Source organism: Carcharhinus amblyrhynchos, chromosome 2, assembly GCF_965287045.1.
Source record: "Carcharhinus amblyrhynchos chromosome 2, sCarAmb.v2.hapA, whole genome shotgun sequence".
In the NCBI taxonomy this organism is placed as follows: domain Eukaryota; kingdom Metazoa; phylum Chordata; class Chondrichthyes; order Carcharhiniformes; family Carcharhinidae; genus Carcharhinus; species Carcharhinus amblyrhynchos.
Window position 1 is genome coordinate 115,167,889 of NC_137325.1, and position 26,748 is coordinate 115,194,636.

Genomic DNA, 26,748 nt, shown 5'->3' on the forward strand with positions numbered 1-26,748 from the left:
AAAAAAGCAGGCACGAGGCATGTGTTTCATGTGGGCATGTTGAGGGGCACGGCCTAAACAGGCCAGTAAAGCCAGTTGCATTGAGAAAGGGCATTCTGATCAGGCCTAGAAATATCTTCCCCAAGCACAGCACGGAGGTCTCAGGGCCTTCCAGATCTCAGCCCACACTCTCCAACCTCTCACAAACAAAACCACCATCCCTCACTCTGGCCCTGCCCCCCCCATCACAGCCGGCATCCTCCCCCCACTCCCCCCCCCCACCACCCCCCCACCCCATGCATCCAGCAGTCATTGCCAGTATCTCCCCCTCTGTTAGCATTTTCCAGGTTTCATCAGATCTTGAACCCTGGCTGCCTATCCCGCAGATGGAGAGTGCAGGCTCAAGATCACCTCACCTATACCACCTGCTACCTAGTTACCACTCTGCCCCTGCGTCTACTCGTCACTTCCTCTGGTTGTTCCAGGTGGAAGCCTCATTACCATCTACAAAAAGAGGTTATGTGACAAACACGGCACCACAAGGTAATTTAGAGGGACAATTGGGCAGTGGACGAGGAAGTCCCAAAAGCGAAAGTAAAGTAATTATTTGTATGTCACCAAGAAGGGGCAGAAGTGCTCCTTCACACTTTGCAAGATTAAGTGTGTCTACCGGCCTCAGTTTCTTCGCTGTCCCTCACACCAACAGGAGTGACTGAGCATTCTACCCATTGGCTGCCTCTTCATGGCTGGGAGTAAAAACCTACCTATATTGCTGTTAATTAACTGATGTTTCCTCAGTTATTTTGAGTCGGCGAACTTGCCAGAAAAGAACAGAGTTCTGTTTTGTTAAGAAATCATTAGGGGTGAATGTAATTAACTTGACCATCAAATAGCTATCATTACCAAGTTATCATTAGGTTAAGAAAAACTCTGCTGAATGAATTCATTGTGAAATTTTACTGCTGCTTGATTTTAGTGCAACCAGAAAAATAGATTTTAAAACAATTGACAACTTTGATCATATTTGTACACATCTGAGTGGCAAGAACTCTTAACATATGGTAGCATTAACTTTGCCTGGTATGTTTTTTGTGACTATAATGGATTTATTTGAAGCTTGAAACAATTTTTGCTGTAACAAAATCAGTAGTGTAATTGGTGCCTGACAGTTTGAAATATTGGAAGGATATTCTGGCCGGTTTTGTGAAGATTTTACAGACTCAGACCATGTTCAAATTACTTTTGGTTACATCAGTTGACTGCAAATTATTTTGCAAAATCATTTCTCCGTCAAGAGACATTCTACTGCGACACCTCATCTTCAAAACAAGTGATTGAGAGCAACCAGCAATACCTCAAATTGTGGAAAGTTGTGGTAGGGTCCCAAAATATTCTCACTTTTTTGTTAGAACGTTATTATTTTCTTATGGATATATTCATCAACCAAAGCAAATTCACTGGAGGTAATTTTTATCAATGTGTGAGGTGGAAAATGGGCTTCTGATTTGCTGTTATTATTTTTTTCACCTGGGCATCAAAGTTAAAAATACTCCCATTGTATTTTCTTTTTCTATTCACTTTGTTACCATTGGGGTTCACGTATATTAGCCATGAAATTTCTCTTGTCAATCCAAGTGGACAAACACATGGTCAGGAAGGCGAATGGGATGCTGGCCTTCATAGCGAGGGGGATTGAATATAAAAGTAAGGAGGTCTTGCTGCGGCTGTATAGGGCATTGGTGAGGCCGCAGCTGGAGTACTGTGTGCAGTTTTGGGCGCCGCACCTGCGCAAAGATATTTTGGCCTTGGAGGGAGTGCAGAGGAGGTTTACTAGGCTGATACCGGAGTTGAGGGGGTTGAGCTATGAGGAGAGGCTGAATAAACTAGGCTTGTACTCGTTGGAGTTTAGAAGAATGAGGGGAGATCTCATTGAGACGTATAAGATGATGAATGGGATGGATAGGATAGAGGTGGAGAGACTCTTCCCGCTCAAAAAAGACAGTAGGACTAGGGGGCACAGCCTCAAGATAAAGGGGGTGCGGTTTAGAATGGAGTTGAGGAGGAACTTCTTCACTCAAAGGGTGGTGAACCTCTGGAATTCTCTGCCTGTTGAAGTGGTGGAGGCTGCCTCGCTAAATATTTTTAAGACGCGGGTTGATGGGTTTTTGATAAGCGAGGGGATTAAGGGTTATGGGGAGAGGGCGGGAAGGTGGAACTGAGCCACGACAGATCAGCCATGATCTTATTGAATGGCGGGGCAGGCTCGAAGGGCTAGATGGCCTACTCCTGCTCCTATTTCTTATGTTCTTATGTTCTTATGTAACACATTCTTATATCAGTCCCTGCTATTTTAACACAGACATTAACTTTCCTCACAAAATGTTACAGCACAGAAGAAGGCCATGTATCCCATCGAGTCCGCACTGTCCCTCCGAAAGAGCATTCTAACTAACTCCGCGCCCCTGTCTTATTCCCACAACCTTGCACAATCTCTTATTTCAGATAGCAATCCAATTCCCTTTTGAATATTTCGATCAAACCAGCCCCTCTCTGGAAGTTTGTTCCAGGCTCCAATCTGCTTCTGAATGAAAAAAAATCCTCACAATTTTTTTATGCCTTTAGCCAATTATTTTGACTCTGTGCGCTTTCGCCCTTGACGCTCTCTTGAGTGGGAACAGGTTCTCACTATTTACCTTGTCCATACCCCTCAGAATCTTGAATGTCTCTATCAAGTCTCCTCTCAGCCTTTTTCTAAAACCATAGAAACAGAGAAAAGTTAAGAGGCCTTCAGCCCATCAAGACTGTGCCCACCAAAAAGAGAACATTTTCCAGTTCCTGGTCCTTAGCCTTGCAGATTGCAGCACTTCAGGTGAAGATCCAGGTACCTTTAAAATGAGTTGAGTGTTTTAGCCTTAAGTAAGCACTGAATTAGATCGTAAATTCCAGTCCATCCCCTGGGTGAAAAAGATTTCCTCATGTCTCCTCTAATCTTTCTAACAATCACCTTAAATCTATGTCCACAGATAATTAACCTCTCAGTTAGGGAAAACAGGACTTTTCTGTCTACCCTATCGGGGGCCTCAGTTTTTTACAACTCAATTTTGTCACCCCTCAGCTTCCTCTGTTCTGAGGGAAACAATTGAAACCTGTCTAATATTTTCTCCAAGGAAAAGAGTCCCAACCTCTCCAATCTATCATCAGAGTTCTGTTCATTATCCCTGGAATCATCCCTGTGAATCTCCTCTGCACACTCTCCAGTGCCCTTGCACCCTTCGTCAAGTATAGCACCCAGAACTGAGTGCAGTACTCCAGGTGAGGTCTAACTAGTGTCTTATACAAGATCAACATGACCCCCTTACTCTTGTGCTCAATGCCACTATTAATAAAGTCTAAAATATTATATGTTTTATTAACTGCTTTTTCAACATGCTGTCATATTTAATGACTTTAAGCTCCCTCTGTTCTGGCACCTCCTTCAGTTTCTCCCTTTATTTCATACTGATTCTCTACAGTCTTTCTGCCAAAATGAATCACCTCACTCTTCTCTGCATTGGACTTCACCTGCCACTTGTTTGCCTAGTCTACCAACATGTCTGTGTCCTTTTGAAGTTTAAGACTACCCATGCCACAGTTGCTGTTTCCAATTTTCATATCATGCTCTGTACACACCAGAGTCTAGATCATTAATATTAATCAGGAAGAGCAAGGGTCCCAAAACTAACCCCTGGGGAACTCCACCACAAACCTTCCTCCAATTTGAAAAATATAATCGTTGCACTTTCTTGCCACTCAGCCAATTTCTTATCCAAGTGCCTACTTTCATTTTTATTCCATGAACTTGAATTTTGCTCAGTAGTCTATTGTGTGGCACTGCATCAAGTGCCTTTTGAAAATCAATATACACCACGTCAACAACATTTCCCTTATCAATCTTCTTGGTTATCTTCTCAAAACCTACAGCAATTTAGTGAAACATGATTTTCCTTAATTATCCTGCACTTATGGAAATGCCTATTGATTCCAGCCCAAACTATAGTTTAGAGAAGTTTCCCTACCACTGAAGCCAAACTGACTGGTCTGTAGTTGCCGGCTTTATCTTTGTACCCCTTTTTGAACAAGGGTGTGACATTCACAGTTCTTTAGTCCTCTGGCACCACTCCTGTGTCTAAGGAAGAAGATTATCAGTAGATTATCTGTAACTTTCATTCTCATTTATCTCTGTGTCCTTGGATGTATCTCATCTGGTCCTGACACCTTATCAATTTTCAGTAAAGATAGCCTTTCTAACAGCTCATCCCTCTCAATTGTAAATTTTTCAAGTGTACCAGTTACCTCTTCTCTCACCTAAGTCTCGATAGCATTATCTTCCTTTGTAAAGACAGACGCAAAATACTGTTTAGTACATCTGCCATTTCTCCTGCCTTCAAGTGCAATTCTCTCTTTTTAATCCCAAATCATTCCCACCCTCTTTTACCACCCTTTTATTATTTAATGCTTATAAGAGACACTGGGGTTACCTTTTTCTGAAAGAGCTAAGGGCTGTATTAAAATAGCAGACTAAGCAATAATATAAGAGCACACTCATTTGTCCATTAACATTGCTAACTGCTGTGCCTCTCATTTATCTTTGTAATGGCCAAGTGGAAAAACAAGCTGTAACTTTCCATTTGTTTTCTGAGTGTATGTTTTGTATATTTTGATTTAGGAAAATAATAAAGTGGTTTCATTCCCCTCGTAGAAAAAACATGTGTTCCACAATATTCCCTTTAGTTATCAGTAAATTGTATCCTGAAAATCTGTACATTTTTGTACTGCCTATGATATCCTAATAATATTCACATTTCTATACTGTGTTAGACTATTTTCTCCATCGATAAAATGGGAATTTTAGATAATCCAATCTATTTTATCATCAGGGAAATAATTCTGTCCATCAGAGAAAGCATGTTTTGAGAGAAGGTTGAGGAATTCCATTAAGATTATCTTGATGTCAATTATAAGAATTTGATAACCACATCTCCACAGTTCTAAACAGAAGGGTCCATTACAGCATGATATCTCCCTGCAAACATTCAATGCAAGTGTAATTCAGCATGTGCCCAGATAAAGGATGTGCACAACTCTTCTCTGTCACGGGGTTTTCATTGGCACTCTAGACAAAGAAGTGCAGGCATCAATAACTATGAGAGTTGTAAAAAGTAACCTGTAAATGTGTGTTCATTTAAAGCATCCCTATACATGAATCAACTGAATTGTTATCTAAACAGCTGCTTAGTGAATTCTTAATTGCAAATGATCAATTAATCTCACATAGAAGCAAGTTCTGACATGTTTTCACCCTGACAGCAAGAGGTGCCACAAGTGTGAAGTAGAGGAGTATACGGGATGGCATGGTTAGCACTGCTGTCTCACAGCTCCAAGAACCCGGGTTCAATTCCAGTTTTTTGTCACTGTGTGGAGTTTGTACGTTCTCCCTGTGTCTGCATGAGTTTCTTCCAAGTGCTGTGGTTTCTTCCCACAGTCCAAAGACCTACAGGTTAGGTGATAGGCCATGCTAAATTGCCACACGGTGTCCAAAAATGTGTAAGAGAGATAAATGTGTGAAGATAGGGTGGGGGGAGAGGGCCTGGGTAAAAATGCTCCGTTGGAGACTCTTGATTCCAGATTTTTCTTTAGATTAAATTCAAATTTCAACACCTGATGTGGCAGGGTTCAAATCCCACCACAGTAGATTGTGGCATTTGAATTCAATGCAAAAGTAAAAATGGAATTAAGAGTCTGATGATCACCATGAAACGATTGTGGATAAAACCGACTTGAAGCTCAAAAATGGACCAGGCCTTTAAGATTTATCTTCAATCAACTATCATTTCAATATTTCAGACATGTGGACCATACCTTTTTAAAAAGAAACATTTGATGCCTTTTTTCTCATTAGAAAACAAGTGTAACTTAGTTTTTTGAAGAATGCATTTCATGGTTAAGATGGGACAAGATGAAAGAAAGCATGCCATGGAGATCCATCACCAGCTGAGCTTGGCACAATGACCAGCTAAAGATCGGGGATAATTGCCCATCTCTGATTTAGGTTAGTTAGGAGCCATGCCCAGCTCTTTGTCACCTGTAGCAAGGATGTCCATTGGCTGAAGCGCAACAAAGAATCTGCTATCACTGTTATACCTGCAGCTTATTCACAGAAACTCAAATAAGAATGAAATAGTTGATTGACATGTTTGTCTTGTTTTCCACCATGCAGTGTGAGGTGGCCGTCAAAAGAAACTTCCAACCTATAAATGTAATTGCATTAACCAAATTACAGCTCTTTCTGATGAGTAACTATCAGTCAGTGACCAGCGGCTTTGTATTGAAGTCCTTGGAACATGAGACTTTCCATTATTGTTTGCAACTTGAATGTGTGCCCTGCTAAGGCATGTCTATGTATGAGGTGCGCTGAAGGAGTTATAAGGAAGTGTACAATGCATATCAAGCAGGATGATGGGCAGTATTTTGCACCATGCATTCTTGATTCATTGATCTGGTTCCTTAAAGTACGCTGTCCTCTCTTGCAACTGTTTCTTGGTGCTGAAGGTCCTGACTGTGGAGCTCGACTGCCACCTCCTAATTTACATGGTTTACAACTGCCTTGTGGAGAACATTGTCCGGAGAGAAAAACAGAGTAAGCTTGATCTTCGACCATCTCTCTACAAACACACTGCAATGGGGTGGTTTTATCCACAGATTCTGTTCTATGTTTCAGGTTTTGATTTTCCTCAGCCTCTATATTGAGTGATTTCACTCTGTCATTTCAACCTCCATCTTAATTCCTCATATTCGCTCTCCTCTAATTTCACTGCCTCCTATCCTCCCCTACACTCGGCCTTCCTGTAAACTCCCCAATCCATTTTTAAATTCACTCACTTGACCTTGCTATCTCACATGGCCTCACTACTCCTAACATAACAATCACAGAGCCAACCATCAATATCACTTTCGTGTATCATTCTCCACCAACATCCCCCTTGTCCCTCCCAATTTTACTTCCTTCTGACAGGAATAAACTCCCTTCCATTTCACTTAAAAGTGCACTTTAAAAATCCCTCCTGTTCAATATTTACAACTATGATCTTTATGGCACTTTTGCAGCTATTGTTCTGCTCAACCGCACCCTCACCTCTATCTTTGATATCCTAGTCCCCATTTAAACCATTGCTGTCTCTCATCCTGGCCATTTCCCCAGTACCGTCTTCATTTCTGCTCTCATAAGTCCAAGAGATACAGGCCTGAAAGGATTTGTCAACCATCCACTGCCCAATCAGGAATTGCACTCATCTCTGAGAATTGTTCGCTATTTCAGGGTCACTCTGGAAAATGAAGATAACCATTAGCTTCATTTTTCCATCACAATCTATGCTGCTATACCCTTCTTCCCTGCCTACTCCACCATCATCTCTAACAGGATCTCATGGATATTTTTATTATGAAGATTGAAATCAGTTACCTCTGCCACTTCTTTCTCATTCCTTAGCCCACCAAGCCACAGTTTCTCTGAAGATCTGTCCTATCCTAACTTTGAACTTGCATCTTTCTCTCCTTCCACCTCATGCTATCTCTGATTGCACCTTGTCTATGAGACCCACCTCTAGCTCCCTCCACTCAATTCCCACTGAAATACTAGCCACCCAACTTCCCTTCCTGGTCCCCACGTAGATTGACATTGTTCCTGAATCTCTGTCTTCAGATATGTTCTTCTTTGAAAAACCATTGCTGGCTCCTCAGTCCCTGCGAGGAGCACTCCAGCTCCAATCTCCAGATTCCTTAAATGTGTTGTCATCTCCCAAATCCATAGATTCTTCCCAAGACCACTGTATTTGAATCTCCTCAGTCAAGTTTCTTCCCCTACCATGATACTGAAATGGTACATATCAAAGACACAAATGACATCCTATAAGGCTGTGGTGAAGTTAAGCTCTCCCTCTTTGATCTTCTCGATCTATCTGCAACTTTTGACAATGCTCATTGCACCATCCACCTCCAATACTTTCCAGCTGGGTGGGACTGAATTCAACTGGTTCTATTCTTATCCATCCATTCATAACCAGAGAATCATCTAAATTGGCTTCTTGTCTTGCTGCCAATTGTGATCTTTGATGTTCCCCAAATTTCTCATCCCCATGCTGCCCCTCAAACACGTCATCTAAAAGACAGTGTCAGTTTTCACATTTACGCTAATGCCACCCAGCTTTACCTTACCACCAAGACTAACTTATCAATGTCTTTAATCTGTTAAACCTGTCTGCCAGCACTGGATGAGCAAAACCTCCTCCAACTAGATATATTGAAGACTGAAGGCCTTGCTTTCTGTTATGTCGTGTTGCTATCCTTCCCTCAGAGCAGGAGTACAAACTCAGAGCACAAGTAGAACACTCAGCTCTTCAAACCCACTCTGAGTGATCATTCAATGTGATCATGACTGATCTGACTGTAACATCCCTCCTACTCCTGGTAACCGTTCACTCCTTTATTTATCAAAATCCATCTACGCTTGCTTAAAAACATTCAAAGCCTCTGCTTCCACTGCCTTTTTGTGGAAGAAAGTTCCAAAACTCATGACCCTCTGAGAGAGAAACATTTCTAATTGTCTCTCTCTTAAATGGGCAACTCTTTATTTTTAAACCGTGACTTCAGATTCTAGGTCCTCCCGCAAGAGGAAACATCATCGAATCTGCCAAGGCCTCTCAGGATCTTATGTTTCAATCAAGTTACCTCCTAATCTTCTGAACTCTAACGGATACAAGCCTAGCCTGTCCAACCATTCTTCCTCAGATAGCCTGCCCATTCCTGATACTAATCTGGTAAACCTTCTCTGAATTTTAGATAATGTGCTTCTTTTATATTCTTCCTGTCAAAATGGGTAATTTTTCCCACACTATAGTCCATTTGCCAGATTTTTGCCCTCTCACTTAAGTCTTCTATGTCTTTATGTAGTCTTCCTACATCCTCTTCACAACTTATTTCCTACATATCTCTGCGTCATCAGCAAAATGTAGCAACCATCACTTACATCCATTTGTAATATTTCAACCAATATAAGCCAGTTTCCCATCGCCAACTTCCTTTTTTTGTGCACCAGAGAGAAGGGCCATGCCTATAGCTTACAGCTAGACAGTCTTCCTCTCGGGGCCTACCACAATGGCACAGGTAGAGTGACACGTTTAAAAACCCCCACTTACCACTTCTCATTGGGCTAGCCTCTGCCCGCTCAGTAAGGAAACTCGTACTCCACAAAGTCCATATAGAAACCTATCAATGATTCCCCCATGGGCTTTGTGGCAATCATACCACATTTCATCCAAGTCACTTACATAAATTGTAAGAGGTTGAGGACCCAGCACTAATCCTTGTGCTCATTACTTGTCACATCTGCCAAATAGAAAAATATACATTTATGCCAGCTTTCTGTTTCCTGTTAGCTAACCAATCTTCAGTCCACGTCAATATGTTACTCCTTACACCATGAGCTTTTATTTTCCATAATAACCTTTGATGTAGCACCTTACCAAATGCCTTTTGGAAATCTAAGTCCAATACATCCCCCTTTATTCATAATTCATGTGACTCCTTCGAATAAATTAGTTAAACATGATTTCTCTTTCATAAAACCATGTTGACTCTGCCTGATTGCCTTGAATTTTTCTAAGTATCCTGCATAGCACCTTTAATAATGCCTTCCAACATTTTCCCAAAGGCAGATGTTAATCTAACAGGCTTGTAGTTTCCTGCTTTCTGCCTCCTTCCCTTGTTGAATTAAAGAGTTACTTTTGAGTTTTTTCAATCTAATGGCACCTTTCCCGAATCCAGGGGGTTTTAGAAAATTAAACCAACACAGAAACTATTTCCCTAGTCACTTCTTTTAAGACCTTAGGATGAAGTCCATTAGGATCCAGGGATTTGTCAGCCCGTAGCTCCAACAGTTTACTCAGTACCCTTCCTTGGTGATTGTAATTTTCCTGAGTTTCTCCAATTTCAGATTATAAATATTACTTAAATGTTACTTGTACCCTGTATAGTGAAGACCAATGCAAAATATCTGTTCAAGTCATCTACCACCTCCTTATTTCCCATTACTAATTCCCAAGACCAACACACGCTTTATTAATTCTTTCGTTATTCAACAATCTATAGAAACTCTTAACTAGCAATCTTGATATTTCTAGCTGGTTTTCTTTCATATTCTATTCTTCCCTCCTTATTAATCTTTTTGCCATTCTTCATATTCTGCCCAATGACGTGCCACCACCTTTGCGCAATTTTATGTTTCTCTCTTTATGTTTGATACTATCTTTTTATTTTTAGGTAGCTATGTATGGTGGTTCTCCTCTTGGGATGTTTCTTTTGTTGGAATGTATCAATTCTGAGTATTCTGAAATGTTCCTTTAAATGTCTGCAATTGCATGCCTACTGATCTATCTTTTAACCTCATTTCCCAGTCTATCTTCACTATGGGTGGTACTGTAGCACAGCGGTTGGTACTGCTGCCTCACAGCGCCTGGGACCTGGGTTCGATTCCTGGCTTGGGTCACTGTCTGTGTGGAATTTGCTAGCCTTTATAGGAAGGGGTATAGAGTATAAAAGCTGCCGTCTAATGCTTCAATTGTATAGAACGTTGGTTAGACCGCATTTGGAGTACTGCGTCCAGTTCTGGTCACCTTACTACCGGAAGGACGTGGAGGCTCTGGAGAGGGTTCAGAGGAGGTTTACCAGGATGTTGCCTGGTATGGAGGGGCTGGGTTACAAGGAAAGGTTGGAGAAACTGGGACTTTTCTCCTTGGGGGTATATAAGATACTGAAGGGAATAGGTAGAGTCAATAGTGAGAGACTGCTCCCTAGACTGGGTACAAATACGAGAGGTCATGATTTAAGGGTGAGGGGGGGAGAGGTATAATTTGGATGTGAGAGGAAGGTTCTTTATGCAGAGAGTTGTAGGGGTATGGAACGCGCTACCGAGTAGGGTGGTGGAGGCAGGAACGTTGGACTCGTTTAAGGTTCAGTTAGACAGACACATGAGTGAAACGAGGATGGAGGGTTTTAGTAGGGGCTACTAAATAAGGTCAGAACCTCGGGAGACACCGGAAATGCAGACTTGTAAGTTAACGTTTTTGTCTTTTTATTCTGCAGGTGGAGGTCCACCTCGTTGTCAAATGAGGGGCACGCACACGGTGGGTCGTGCATGGGCTGCTCTTGGAGGTTCCGGGAGTGGCCTAGTACTTCGTGTCGGTGTGTGTGCTTGATCCTGGACCGGTAGACGGGCGCCGCAACAGCTCGGTGACTAGCACTGCTGGCTGTGCAGATACATGGATTTGGGCCTGTGTCTGTGGGAGTTTGTGCATTCTCCCTGTGGTTGCGTGGGTTTCCTCCGGGCGCTCCAGTTTCCTCCCACACCCCCAAAGATGTGCTCTTAGGCTGATTGGTTTACCAAATTGACACTATTCTCCCCTGAATCTGGCTAAGTTAGGGGTTCCATTCGTAGACACGCAGGGTAGAATAGGTGTAGGGTGATGTGGCAGCGCGGGCTCATTGGGCCGAAGGGCCTGTTTCCCGTGCTGGGTTGTTCTTTGTTCTTTGTTCTTTGCATGTTCTCCCCATGTTTGCGTGTGTTTCTTCCAGGTGCCTCAGTTTCCTCCCACAGTTTGAAAGACGAGCTGGTTAGGTGCATTGACTTGAACTGGTGCTGGAGGGTGGCGACTAGGGGGATTTCACAGTAACTTCATTGCAGTGTTAATATAAGCCTTACTTATGACTAATAAACAAACTTTAAACTTAAGCTCTGCTTTCATTCCCACATAATTGTCCTTATTTAAGTTGAAAATACTAATCTCAGACCCACTCTTCTCCCCCTCAAACTGAATGAAGAATTCAATCATATACTAATTACTGCTACCCAGGGTGTGTTCACTTTGAGATTGTCAATTAATTCTACCTTGTTGCATGATACTACATTCAATATCATCTGCTCTTTGCATGGTTCCAGAATGTTGCTCAAAGAAATTATCCAGAAAACATACTTTGAACTCTTCATTTAGGTTATCGATATCCAGTCTAAATGTAGATTTTAATCACCATGGTTATCACCATAACTTTCTGACAAGCTTCCATCTCTTCTTTTATACTCTGTCCTACCATGTAGTTACATTTAGAGGGCCTGTACACTGCTACCACAAGTGACTTCTTGCCTTTTATTTCCGTTTGTATCACCAGTTCCTCTGTTTCGTTACATGTATTCAGGTACAGAACCTTCAGTTTTAGACTTTTATAATTATGGTAACTTCTAGCTTTGACTGCTGTTTTACTCTTAGATATTTACTCTTTATTCCTTCCTTTCCATGTTCTGTTTGTTGTTTCCCATATTGTTTCTACCTTTTGATTTACCACGTCTTACCAAATTTGATCCCTTGCCTCCACTATTTAGTTTAAAACTTTCTCTAATTCCCTATTTGTGCATTGCACTAGAACATCAGGTTCAGGTGTAGACCATCCCAACAATACTAATCCCACTTTCCCCAGATTGGTACCAGTGCCCCACGAACCAGAACCACTTCTCCCATGCCGTGCTTTGAGTCACACATTCATTGCTCTAATCTTATTTTCCCGATACCAATTTGCATGCGGCACAGCTAAAACCCAAACCCATTGCAGGGCCGACCTGATTAAGGTATTCAAAATTGAGAGGCATGGACAGGATGGATAGGGAGCATGTGTTTCCCTTCGTTGAAGGGTCAGTTACGAGGAACATAAATTGAAAGTGAGGGGTGGGAGGCTTAGGGCCGGGCAGGTCAGGGCATTTCATGCATCAGTGCAGACTCGATGGGCCAAAGGGCCTCTTCTGCACTGTAGTGATCTGTGATTCTCTGATTCTCCTGGTCCACAAGTACTGCTGGAAAAGCCCTTTCCTGCTGGAGCTGGCAGTCTCCAACTCCTGTTAGCTACCATGTTTTCTAAGCCCTGGATAACATTGTCCATCATCATTAAATCCAAATGCATCCCAATCTGAGGAATCTAAATATTATAATCCTTCCAATGCCCTGAAACCCATTGCAGTTCAACTGGAATATATATGCTCAAGGTGCGTTGGCATCAATTTCCATATTGTTCCTCTCTCATCTTTTCTGCGACCCTTTCTTGTGTGCCTTTTAATTCATTCATGGAATGTGGGCATCACTGGCTGGACCAGCGTTTGCTGCCCATCCCTAATTGCCTTTGAACTGAGGGATTTGCTCGGAGGGTATTTTAAGATTCAACCACATTGCTCTTGTTTTGGAATCACATGTAGGCCCAGCCAGGTAAGGATGGCAGATTTCCTTCCCTAAAGAATATTGTATTCAATAAAGAAATTGGGAGTTTCTAGATTGAATGCATCGAGTGGTATGGGGAGACAGCGGGAATATGGCATTGAGACAGAATATGGCATCAGCCATGATCATATTGAATGGCAGAGCAGGACTGAAGGGCCAAATGACCTACTCCTGCTCCTAGTTTCTATATTTCTATGTATGCCAACTTGGTTAAGTATCTATGTGAAAGAAAGTTAGCAAAGCAATAGGAGGCTTAGATTATTAATCAGTCTCAACTGGAATATTTAAAGGGCCAATTTGAAGATGTGATCTGGAGGTTGGAAGCAAGAGAAGATGAACTGTGAAGATGGATTCAGGATGTTTAAAGGTTGAACCCACTTCAGTGAGGCTTCCCTTGATGTATTGCTGGGAAAGCGAGGATATGGAAAATGATACTCTTCCACAGCCTTGGAAGGATGAAACTTACATAGAAACATAAAAACTAGGAGCAAGAGTAGGCCATTTGGCCCTTCGAGCCTGCACCACCATTCAATACGATCATAGCTGATCATGCACTCCCAATATCCCACTATCACTTTCTCTCCATACCCTTTGATCTCTTTAGCCACAAAGATGAAGTACTTAAAGATGTTCCAGAAAACCAGCATTAGGAACATTGTGCCACACTGTTTTGATTCAGTGAGCACTTTAATTACTTAAAATATTTAAAATACCATGGATGCTGGAATATGAAGCAAGAATAGAAGATGTTAGAAAAACTCAGCAGGTCTGGCAGCCTCAATTAGGAGAGAAAACAGAGTTAATCTTTTGGATTTTATGAGCCTTTGTCAGAAGTTTAACTACCTAACTAGGTCAGGAAAATGATGTGTAGTTGCATTTCCACCTACATCCAATTGGGTGCATCACCCCAACCCTTCACCCTGCCTTGTCAAACATATTTCATCACGTCACCCCTCACACCTACTTCACAGAATCACTGACTTGTTTTGGTGCAGAAGAAGGCTATTCAAACTCTTGGTCTGCACCAACTCCCCAAAAGAGCATTCTGACTTAGTGTCAATCCCCTGCTTTTTCCCCATACCCCTGCATGTTGTTTGTATTCAAGTAATCATCTAATGCCCTCTTGAATGCTTTGATTGAATCTATCTCCACCACACTTCCAGACAGTGCATTCCAGGCCCATTTGCATCGCACCTGCTTATTTGCAAATCATTTTAAATCTGTGTCCTTTCATTCTTGATTCTTTTACGAGCAGCAACAATTTCTCCCCATCTACTCTGTCCAACCCCTCATGATTTTGAACGCCTCTTTCAAAGCCTTGAAAATGCATCCATCCTTCTCCTTCAATGCATTTCCTTCATCCATCTACCACTATCACTCATCCCAATCCCTACGCAATTTCCTGCATTCCCCTAAGAGTTATCCTTGATTAAATGAACTCCATCCGTCAGCTGAGCACATCATTACAGTTATTCATTGTTCTGTTCCTTTCCATTTAAAAGAAGGAAAGAGCACAAAACACAAAGGAGAGAACTGGAGATGGTCATCCAAACATCACACAACTGACATTGGCAGAGAGGAAAGTGTAGGAGATCAGTGGCATTTTGGGCATTCCTGACCATGGCTGCTGGTGACAGAATCAAATATATTACACCCACATGCCATACAACACTCAATCATGCTGACTTGGTTTCAGCAGGGAGTAAAATGTGATCATTGTCAACATAATCAAGTTGCAACATTCTTACTTTGCCAGCACTTGTTAATAGCTTTTATCTCTGATGGAGCCATCACGGAGCTTTTTAAGGTTGTTTTAAGGGTGCACTATCACTCACCTTAGCGTGCGTCAGCCTGGGTACTCAGATACAGTTCAGTGGGACAAGTAAGACAGATAATTGGGTTTTCACCCGGTAATTCATTTTTCACAGATGAACAAGAGCAAAGCTAAGATACTGAGGTCTGGGACAGCCCTGGGGAGTCATAGGAACATGGGAATTAGGAGCAGGAGTAGACAATTCAGCCATTTGAACCTGCTCAAACATTTAACATAATCATGGTTGATCCTATCCAGTTTCCTGCTGCTCCCCATAGGCCTTTATCCTGCTTTTCACCAGAAGCGTATCTATTTCTTTCTTGAATCTATTGATTGATTCTGTCTCCACTGCACTCTGGGGCAGTGAGTTTACAGATTTGCAACACTCTGAGAGAAATAGTTTCTCCTCATAACCTCCTACATCCTCTTACTTTATTTCTATGACAAAGGCCTCGGACTTTCCAAGCTCTGCTCAGCTGGATATGAATGCTGTGTCCCAGGAACTGCTGATGGGAAGTAAATCACTGAATAGCAGCAGAGAATGTGCAATGTACTGACAGGCCTCCCAAACACATTGACTATGACTGCAGAGAGAATGGTGAAGTCTGCTTCAAGCATGAAACTGTTGGGCATCGCAAAGATGTTCCCATGAATAGCATGGCCAAGCCCCCGAAACCAGCAAATGCAGCAATTGACCAGGTCCATTCACATCCTGACCATGGCCGTGCACACTCTGGATGCCAACAGCCTGCTGCCTTTAAGTGGAAAGATGGGTACCTTAGCCTTGGCCTTACTGCACCCTATTGATCTGCACAAGTGTTTCCCAGCAGAGTTGTAGCAGTACATTGTGGCTGAGAGAAATGACCACAGAAGGGAACACAGAAATAGAAACTCCGATCTAACCCGTTTCTGTCCAACCCACTCTATCTCCAACCCATCAGTACCCAACCTGCTGCCTGATATCTCAATGCCTGAGTCTTCCCTCCCCAACCAGAACTATGGGTGAAATTCAAGAAGAGCGGAACTCTTGGAATTTCAGGCTCTGAATGCCTACAGTAAAATACATCAAACACTAGTTTTTATTGTTACAATCACTGCAGTCAGGCAAGAACCAATTGTTCCTTATGTTTTGACAATAATCTAAATTTAAATCTCTTTCTTCTTAGATTGTATCAGATTTGTTTCACCATTGTATAATTAGCCCATTTATTACATCTCGTATTTGGAGCACCAGCACATTTGTTTTAGGATCATTACATATAGAGTAAACTCTTGGAGAGAAGAAAAAATAGATAAAAATAGATAACTGTATTAACTGAAGCATCACATATACACACACACACACACACACACACACACACAAACATACACATTTGTAAAATACCTATTTGTTATCGCTCTTCCATCAAGAATGTAATCGAAATACTGTGTAGCCGGTTCCTGCAGATGTCTAGTTATAATTCTCATTTATAATTCCAAGTTGAAGATCCGTGACCATAATGCAGGGCACCACCACAGTTAAAACGAGTACAAAAGAAAACAGGGATGCAATAATTAGATGACACACAGCTTAAGCTTTAAAAGCCTGAAGACTGTAGGAGGGAGGAAAAACTAAAGGAGGTAATGAAGCCTAAGGAAAAAAAATAAGATTGAGTAGGAGTCAATGCAACATCCCTTGATTTCAGCACAATGCAGACCAGAAAAAAGCATTAAGATGGCTTATTGAAGTGTAGGAGGAACAAGAGAACAAAGCTTTCATTTGCATCCTCTCCAATAGTGTAGAAGTTAAACAACTCGCTCAACTATGGAAGAACATTTTAATTTTCATTGCTGATTTTCTCCCCATTGACTGAAATTAATGTTCCATCCTCCAATGAAATGCGAAATGAAAACAGATAAATACTGGAAATACTCGGCAGGTCTGACAGCAGCTGCAGAGAGGGAAACGGAGGCTGGAATTCTATGGCACATTTGCAGTGAGGGCATGTTGTTAAAACCCTGCTAGCCGTTCAGAATTCTATTGACTTCAACATCAGTGTAAAATTCTGCCTGAGTGTAAAATTCTACCCAGCATCAGATCGATGATCTTTCATCATCAGAACTGGGATGTTAGAGATGTAGGCCAGAATTTTACCGTTCCGCCCACCACGGGAATGGTAACAGGCGAAGGGTGGACCATGGAAAGGTCTGTTGACTTCGGACAGGATTTTCTGGTTTTGAGGCAAGTGAGGACGGAAAATTTTGCCCAGCCGTAATTTGTTTTGAACAAGGTGGGCAATGGAGCAAAAATAGAAGATCTGAGACAGGGCGGAAGACAGTAGAGATTAAATGATATGGTGAACAGCTGTTGCCTGAAAGTAAAAGGAAAACAAGAGATTTGATTTTGATTTGATTTGACTTACTTGTTACGTATTGGGATATAATGAAAAGTATTGTTTCTTTGGCGCTATACAGACTGTTCATAGAGTACATGGGGGAAGAAAAAGAGAGGGTGCAAGATATAGTGTTACAATCATAGCCAGGTGTGGAGAAAGATCAGCTTAATATCTGGTTGGTCCATTCAAAAGCCTGATGACAGCAGGGAAGAAACTGTTCTTGAGTAGGTTGGTATGTTATCTCAGACTTTTGTAACATTTTCCTGGCAGAAGAGGGTGGAAGAGAGTATGTCCAGGTGTGTGGAGTTCTTAATTATGCTGGCTGCTTTTCTGGAAATTATAGGCAGAGTCAGTAGTTAGTAGGCTGGTTTGCATGATGGACTGTGTTATGTTCACAACCCTTTGTAGTTTCCTGCAGCCTTGATCAGAGCAGGAGCCATATCAAGCTGTGTTACAACTGAATATAGTTCTTGCTACCCTTCTAAACTAAAAAAAGAAAAAGAGAACAGTAATCAAGAAGTTATACGGCATGCTTGCCTTCATCGGCCGGGGCATTAAGTTCAAAAATTGGCAAGTCATGTTGAAACTTTATAGAACTTAGTTAGGTCGCACTTGGAATACAGAACAAAGAAGAACAAAGTCAGCCCGGGAAACAGGCCCTTCGGCCCAACGAGCCCGCGCCACCATCTCAACACCACCAGTCCCCCTACTCCATCCACGACCCCTGTCTAATGTTTTATGGCCATCCAGATTGAGGGAATCTGATTTAGGGACAATTTATTCCTGCCAATCAGCCTAACAGCACATCTTTGGGGTGTGGGAGAAAACCGGAGCACCCGGAGAAAACCCACACAAGCACGGGGAGAATGCGCAAACTCCCACAGACACCGGCCCAAATCCATGTGTCTGCACAGCAATCAGCGATAGTCACTGAGCTGTCATCTTGCCCAGTATCTGGTCCAGTTTAGGCACACTAACGACATGAAGCACTAGGCCAATCTCGAACAACCAAGAGCAGCCCCAGTACAACCCATCGCGTGTATGCCCCTCATTGGACACGAGGTGGACCGACTTAAAACCTGTGAATGAAAAGAGAAAAAACATTATTATCATACCATATCCATTTACATTACCAGGGACGCCCCGATGCTAATGACCCTTATTTAAAACAATCTCCTATATCCACCCATCTCCAACCCAGTCATGTGCCTGTCTAAGTTACTCTTAAATGACTCTAGCGTGTTTGCGTCCACCACCTTACTTGGTAGAGCATTCCATACCCCCACTACCCTCTGTGTGAAAAACCTCCCTCTAATATCTGTGTTGTACCTCTCCCCCCTCAACTTAAGTCCATGGCCCCTTGTCCCACGTGTCTCTATCATAGGAAATAGCTTACCTCTGTTTACTCTATCTATACCCTTCATAATCTTATATACCTCTATTAGATCCCCCCTCAGTCGGCGTCTTTCAAGGGAAAAGAGCCCCAATTTCTTCAGTCTTTCTTCATACCCCAGTCCTTCCATACCAGGCAACATCCTGGTAAACCTCTTCTGCACTCTCTCCAGAGTCTCCACGTCCTTCCGGTAGTAAGGCGACCAGAACTGGACGCAGTACTCCAAATGCGGCCTAACCAACGTTCTGTACAACTACAACATTAGACTCCAGCCCTTATATTCTATACCCTTTCCTACAAAGGCTAACATACCATAGGCTTTCTTCACCACACTCTCCACTTGCACTGCCACCTTCAAAGACTTGTGCACTCGCACCCCCAGGTCTCGCTGCGATTCTATACTCCTTACGAGATTACCCGTTACCATATAACTCCCCCCTACATTATTCCAGCCAAAATGCATCACCTCACATTTATCTGGATTAAACTCCATTTGCCATGTATCTGCCCAATCAACCAGCCTATCAATATCCCGCTGTATTGCCAGACACTGCTCCTCACTGCCCGCCAATCCAGCCATCTTGGTGTCATCAGCAAATTTGCTGATCACACTACCTACTCCCTCTTCCAAATCATTTATATACACTACAAAGAGAAGAGGTCCCAGTACTGAGCCCTGCGGCACACCACTAGTGACAGAACTCCAGCTAGAAAAAGACCCCTCCACTACTACTCTCTGACTCCTCTTTGCAAGCCAGTTCTCTACCCATCTAGATACCTGACCACATATCCCATGAGCTTTAATCTTCTGTACCAACCTACCATGAGGGACTTTGTCAAACACCTTACTGAAATCCATATAGATGACATCAACGGCTCGTCTTTCGTCGACCATTTTTGTCACCTCCTCAAAGAATTCTACCAGATTCGTAAGGCAAGACTTCCCCTTTACAAAGCCATGCTGCGTATCCTTAATCAGATCGCAACGCTCTAAGTGCGCATACATCCTATCCCTAAGAATCCTCTCCATCAACTTACCTACCACTGACGTTAAGCTCACCAGCCTATAGTTACCCGGGCTATCCCTCCTACCCTTTTTAAACAACAGTACCATGTTCACTATCCTCCAGTCCTCTGGGACCTCACCTGTGTCCAAAGAAGAGACAAAGATTTGTGTCAGAGGCCCAGCAATCTCATCCCTCGCCTCTCTAAGCAGCCTAGGATAAATGCAATCGGGCCCCGGAGATTTATCGGTTTTAATGCCATCTAAAAGCCCTAACACTTCTTCCCTCGTAATCGATACATCTTTCAATTGGTCTACCGCTCCCTCAATGACCGTACCAGACATCAAGCCCCTCTCCTTCTTGAATACCAACGCAAAGTATTCATTCAGGATCTCCCACATTCCCTCTGCCTCTAAGCACAATTCCCCACGTCTGTCCCTGAGAGGACCAATTTTACCCCTAGCCACCCTTTTGTTCTTAAGATAGGAGTAAAACGCCTTTCGATTCTCCTTAACCCTACCTGCCAAAGCCATCTCATGCCCCCTCTTTGCTCTCCTAACTCCCCGTTTGAGATCCCTCCTACTCTCTCTGTATTCCTCCAACGCTCTCTCCGTTCCCAGCTGCTTAGACCTGACATACGCCTCACGTTTCTTCCTAACCAGGTCTTCTATATCTCTAGTAATCCACGGTTCCCTAATCCTACCTTTCCCATCCTTTCTCCTAACTGGCACATGCCTTTCCTGCACTCTTTGCAGTTTTCCCTTGAAAGACTCCCACATGCCTAACGTGGTCTTGCCTTCCAACAGCCTATCCCAGTCTGTATCCCTAAGCTCCTGCCTAATCCGGCTGTACCTAGTCTTCCCCCAATTTAGCACCCTCCCCTTAGGACAGCTCTCGTCTTTTTCCATTCGTATCCTAAAGTAGACGGAGTTGTGGTCACTATTAGCCACACGTTCGCCTACCGCAACCTCAACCACCTGACCCAGCTCATTTCCCAGAACTAAATCCAGTATAGCCCCCTCTCTAGTCGGGCTATCTACATACTGTTGCAAGGATCCTTCCAATACACATCTTACGAATTCCTCCCCATCCGAACCCCCAGCTCTAGGCACCTTCCAATCCACCCCAGGGAGATTAAAATCTCCCACTACAACAACCATGTTCTTCCTACACTTATCCAAAATGTCCCTACACATACCCTCTTCCACTGCCTGTGGGCCATCGGGCAGCTTAGCATAGTAATGGCCCCGTTCCTATTCCTCAACTCTACCCACAGAAACTCAATTTCCAACCCCTCCATGTTATCCTCCCTCTGCACCGCTGTGATCTGCTCCCTAACTAAGAGCGCCACTCCCCCTCCTCTTTTCAACCCTCCCCTATCACGCCTAAAACACTTATACCCTAGAATATTTAGCTGCCAGTCCTGCCCCTCCTTTAACCACGTCTCTGTCACTGCCACCACATCTAAATTCCTCACGAACATCAAGGCCCTAAGTTCATCCGACTTTCCCATCACACTCCTCGCATTAAAACAGATGCACCTAAGACCCTCAGGCCCTCTTGGATCCTCCTTCTCCTGGGAGATTTTACTATCATCTAGACTTACCCTGACCTCCAACTCACTCCCAGTGCCTGAGCTGTCTCTCTCTCCTCCCCACCCCCCCTCCATACTAGTTTAAACTGTGCCTGAACACTCCAGCCAACCTCCCAGCTAAAATATGTGTCCCCTTCCCATTTAATTGTTCCCTATCCCTCTTATACAAGTGCCCTTCCTTTGCAAAGACTTCCCAATGGTCAACAAAACTAAAACCCGCTGTCCTGCACCAATCCCTCAGCCATGCATTCAGCTGCAGGATCTCATTATTCTTATCCCTGCTATTGCTGGGCACTGGCAGCAGCCCAGAGATCGCCACTCTGGAGGCCCTGCACTTCAGCCTGGCTCCCAACTCCCTGAACTGCGTACGTATTTCCCCCCTACTCTTCCTTCCTACGTCCTTCTCACCTACGTGTATAATTACATCCGCCTGGCTCCCTTGGCCCTTCAAGATTCCCTCTACCCTCTCCGACACATCCTGTACCCCTGCTCCAGGGAGGCAGACCACCATCCTGGAGTCCCGCTTTTGCCCACAGAACTGCCTATCAATTCCTCTAACCCTCCCATCCCCCACCACTATCTCACATCCAGCCCCCTTCCTTCCCTCTGAGGCATTTTGCTCTTCCCCTCATGCCCTTTCCACCTCAGTTGGCGCCTTACCCCTGCTATCTTGAGAGATTACCCCTGGGGTAGCCTTTGGAACGTTACTCCTCTTCTTTCTCCCCTTCCTAACTGTAACCCACCCATCCCCCCTCCTTGGCTCTGGGATCCCCTCTTGAATCTGATTCCTATTCATTAGTGCCTCATTTTCCCTAACTAAAAATAAATCCTCCAGCCTCAACTCCAGTTGCCTAACCCGGGCCCTCAAATGCTGCAACTCCAGACATTTGGTGCAGATGTGGACTCTCCGGAGATGCTGTGTCTCCAGGAACTCCCATATATATAGTGTTCAATTCTGGTCATCACACTACCAGAAGGATGTGGAGGCTTTAGAGAGGGTTTACCAGGATGTTGCCTGGTATGGAAGGTATTAGCTATGAAGAGAGGTGGAAGAAACTTGAATGACGACTTAATAGAAGCCGACAAGATTATGAGAAGCATGGACAGAGTGAATAGTCAGAAGCTTTTTCCCAGGATGGAAGAGTCAAATACTAGAGGTCACAGCTTTAAGGTGTGAGAGGCAAGGTTTAAAGGAGATGTACAAAGCAGATTTTTTACACAGAGGATGGTGGGTGCCTGGAACTCGTTTCTGGGGGAGGTAGTGGAAGCAGACACAATAGTGACTTTTAAGAGACATCTTGACAAATACATGAATAGGATGGGAATAGAGGGATATGGTCCCCAGAAGGGCTGAGGGTTTTAGTTAAGTTGGACAGTATGGTCAGTGCAGGTTTGGAGGTCTGAAGGGCCTGTTCCTGTGCTGTAATTTTCTTTGTTCTTTGTTCTTCGTTGAATAGAATGCTTTCCATTTTGCATCGGTAAAAATTGGTGAGAGTCACAGCAGATATCCAAATTTCCTTATCCTCCTGAGAAAGTAACGCCTTTGTGGGCTTTCTTAAAGAAAACATCAGCGTGGAGGGACCATGGCAGGTTGTTGATGGTCCGGACACCTAGAAATTTGAAGCTTTCGACCATTTCCACTTCATCATTGTTGATGTAAACAGGGACTTGTCCTTCACCATTCTTCCTGAAGTCAATGACTACCTCCTTCATTTTACTGACATTGAGGGAGAGATTCTCATCATTGCACCATTTCACCAGATTCTCTATCTCTTTCTTGTACTCCATCTCATCATTGTTTGAGATCTGATCCACTACAGTGGTGTCATCAGCAAAGTTGAAAATGGAGTTGGAGGAGAAGTTAGCCACACAGGCATATGTGTATAACGAGTATAGTAAGGAGCTGAGGATACAGCCTTGAGAGGCAACAATATTGAGGATAATCATGGAAGAGGTGTCATTTCCTGTCCTTACTGATTATGGTCTATGGGTTAGGAAGTCTCGGATCCATTCTCAGAGGGAGGAGCCAAGCCCTAGGCTATGGAGTATGGAGATGTATTTTGTTGGGATAATTAAAATGAGCACAAGAAAAGGAAGCAAATTAAAGTCAGGTTATGTTCTGAAACTATTGAACCCAATGTTGAGTCTATAAGGATGTAAAGCACAAACTGAAAGATGAGGCACTGTCCCCATGCTTGTGTTGAGCTTCATTGGAACATTGAAATATTGAAATAGGAGCAGAAATAGGCTATTCAGTCCTTCAAATCTGCTTTGCATGCAATCTGATCATAGCTGAACCTCTATGTCAACACTATGCTCCCACATTTTTCCTTTATCAAAAGCTCAATGAAAATCCAAATACACTTCCCCCACTGGTTCACCTTTAATCTATTCTACTAGAAAAATACTCCAGTAGGTTTGTCAAACACAATTTCCCTTCCATAAATCCATATTGACTTTACCTAATCCTGTTGAAATTTTTAAAGTGCCCTGTTACCACATCCTTTATAATAAACTCTAGCATTTTTGGTATTATTGATGTTAGGCAAATAAGTCTGTAATTCCCTGTTTCTTCCCACCCTCATTTTAGAAATTGTTGGATTACATTTGCCACACTCCAATCTTCTGGGACTGTTCCAGAATCCATTCAATTTTGGAAGGTGACAACCAATGCATCCATTGTTTTCATGGCCGACTATTTTAGTTCCCCGGGATGTAGATTTTAAGTCCTTGGGGATTTATTAGCTTTCAATCCCATTAATTTCTTGAGTACCATTTTTCGAGTGATGCTAATTTCCTTCCGGCACATTTTCATTCCCTGCTCAGGCCTAGGCTGCTCTTCACTATGATCAAAGAAGAGTCTCATGCACTGTTACAGTGTGCTGCACCCTATGCAATCTGGCTGCGCAAACAGGCGAACTTCTAAATCAAAATTCAGAAGAGGCACCACTATAGGGAGAGGGAGAAAAGGAAATCCCAAATCATCTTTAGGCATATAAACAATAATAGCTTGGTAAAAGGAGGAGTATAGCAAATTGTGGCCAAAAAAATTGGAGGCAGAAGGCAGAGATGCAATATGAATTAATATCAAACTTTAAAAACTTTAAAACTTTATAAACTTTATTTCATCGCTGTCTTTAACAAGAAAGATGATGCTACCCAGGCCATGGTGAAAGTGGAGGTGATTCAGTTGTTAGAAGTGTTTAAAATTGATAAAGAGGGCGACTTGGATAAGCTGTTTCTACTTAAAGTTGGTAAAATGCCAGGACTGATGAGATGCATCCAAGGATATTGAGGGAAGTGAGAAGAAGTAAGGAGCAAATTGCAGAGGTGATGGCCATTATCATTCAGTCTTCCTTAGTCTCAGGGATGGTGCCACAGCAGTTGTTCAAAAAACAACAGATGTATTGTAGGAGCTGTTGTCTGTACAGAATAGAAATGGAAACTAAGACAGAGATCTATGAAACACCCCAATGACCTCTTGATCAAGTCATGTAACTTGCTCTTAAAGCAATCATGCAACCACTTAAATATATAAATTCCCTCTCCCTTTACATGTCATGACAACAAATTACTATGATATTATACATAGAATCAATAATACTCTAGGCCTTATTAATCACTATGCATAGTTAATAAGAAAGTCAATCAGGAGGACATCTATTCCTCTTTGGTTCTATAAAACATTCTAGAATTTGGTTGTCCTTGACCTGGAAGCATGTTTTGGAACTTCAGTAGACACTCCCTCCCTTGAACTAATATAGTAGCATAGACACAACTATTAGGCAACTCAGATTGAGCTAACTCCTCCAAAGAATTCACAACACTAGGGTCGAAAAAAGTTGGTACTTCTGGAGATGATTCTGAGAAATAACTTTGAGATGATAACAATTGGTCAGCATGTCATCGCTAAACTAGTTCAAATTCAGTTTGAACCATATAAGAAACTGGACCTATTTTCACTAAACCATGGCTGGTACCCATTTCTCACTCGTAGCATAATTACAAGCTAACGCATGATTTCCTTGTTGAAATGTGTGTTGTTTTGCCTTCATTTCTCATCTTGCAACTTCAAATTGTTGCTAATGTTCTACTATCTCTGAAGTTTCTGGAAATAATAACAAATCAAACATAGTTCTCGATTTTCTCTTTAAGAGTAGTAATGCACATAAACTTTGGGTAGTCACATGAGTAGTGCTCCTATAAGTTGCCAAAGAGCTATTCACACAGCATGATAATGAACCTTGTGCTTTTGAAGCTTTTAAAGAATATTTCAATGATTGTATGAATCTTTCCGCTAATCCACTGACTGATGACTGATAAAGTGTGGATTTTATATGCTGAATGCCATTTATTTCGAGATAATCCTCAAACGCTTGTGAAATAAACTGTATCATTGTCACTAACAATCTGTTCAGGCTTACCAAATTTTGCAAAGATTTTTCTCAAGTTCTGCAATGGTTTGTTCAGATGCAATAACTCTCTTGATAAGTTTTGGCCACTGTGAGTGTGCATCAATTATGACTAAGAATATGTAACCCTCAAATGGACCATCCACATGCAATCATTGCCATGGCATTTTGAGCCACTCCTAAAAGTAAAGTAAAGAACAGTGATGTATTTCTTATATAAGCACAGGATTGACACTGTCCCAAATTTTGTTCAATCTGAGCACCCAGACCCGGCCATCAAAAATATCTTATTTATTTATCCTGCCGATACCAGGATGTACTTCATGTGATTGTACAAGAACTCTTCCATGCAGACTGAGAGGAAATTCACTCCGATTCCCCACAATAGCCACCCAGCTTGGATGGTCAACTCAAACTTTCTTGACACACACGGTTTCAAATCAGGATGTGGACAAGGCATTCCAGCTATTGTTCCTTTTAATGCAAAATTCATTACCTTCCCCCTTCACGGGATCATTTCTGGTATGTCTATGAACTTGAGAAGTTACCCAGGCAAATGATCCACCGGCGAAAAATAAAAAATATTGGTAAAACTAGTTGGTGGCGTCTACTCAATCAGTAAAGGTAAGCGTGATAATGTATCAGCATTAGCATGGCACTCTGATTGATGCAAGTTTATATTATAGGATTGTGCAGGTAAGATCACTGATCATCTTTGCAATTGACTAGCAGTATCAATGATATGCCTTTTTATAGCCCATAAATAGTACTTAAGAGTAGATGATCAGTCAATAATGTGAAATGATGACCATATAACTAATGATGAAAC

General features: G+C 42.6%; 1 protein-coding gene across 4 annotated transcripts in view; it reads left to right on the forward strand.

Moving 5' to 3' along the window:
* myo3a (myosin IIIA) overlaps nucleotides 1–26,748 on the forward strand; it is a 335,886-nt gene that overhangs the window by 304,746 nt on the left and 4,392 nt on the right. The window lies entirely within an intron of this gene.